This window comes from Seriola lalandi, unplaced genomic scaffold (genome assembly GCF_002814215.2).
Source record: "Seriola lalandi dorsalis isolate HSWRI2012SDOR001 ecotype SW California unplaced genomic scaffold, Sedor1 jcf7180002054816, whole genome shotgun sequence".
Lineage (NCBI taxonomy): Eukaryota > Metazoa > Chordata > Actinopteri > Carangiformes > Carangidae > Seriola > Seriola lalandi.
The window spans coordinates 762,447-763,122 of NW_019525369.1; positions in this window are offsets into that span (position 1 = coordinate 762,447).

The window sequence follows — 676 nt, forward strand, 5'->3', positions numbered from 1 at the left end:
AGCATTTTTTCTTTATTTGCACAATGAGGATAATCCTGGGACAGGTGACTAGCGAGAGCCAAGGTCCGCCTGTCAAGTTGTCCTTGACTCAGCTTCTACTGTTCTGAGGTCAGTTATGGTATTGCAACAATACGCATGCGCAGACGTGTGTGGAAACTAAACGTGCGCATTAAGCGTGAAGAGGCAGCAGTAGCAAGTAAATGAGGTAATGTGCTGTTTGTCAGTAAATAGACTCCTCAAGATCTAAATTGCTTCAGCAACAGTCCTGACCATAACAACACTCTATCTATCTATCTATCTATCTATCTATCTATCTATCTATCTATCTATCTATCTATCTATCTATCTATCTATCTATCTATCTATCGTGAGACTACTAAATGTGAGTTGCAGTGGAGGAACGGCTGTGCCCACAAATAAGCGGGACACAACTTCACAAGTGATTTTCACATCTTTTAACAAAACTGCGTTGGATGACGGGGTTGTAGCACAGCAGGTGGGATTTGCAATAGTGTGTGGGAGCTCCCTGCACTGGATTGACAAAAACAAATCCAACACACTCCAAGTAAGTAAGAACAAACAGGTTAAAGCTGTTTGATGTGTGATCTTAGAAGAAACGAACCAGAGAGAGGCAAATCTTCAAAGACTTTATCTGTTTTCTGTCAAACATATAATG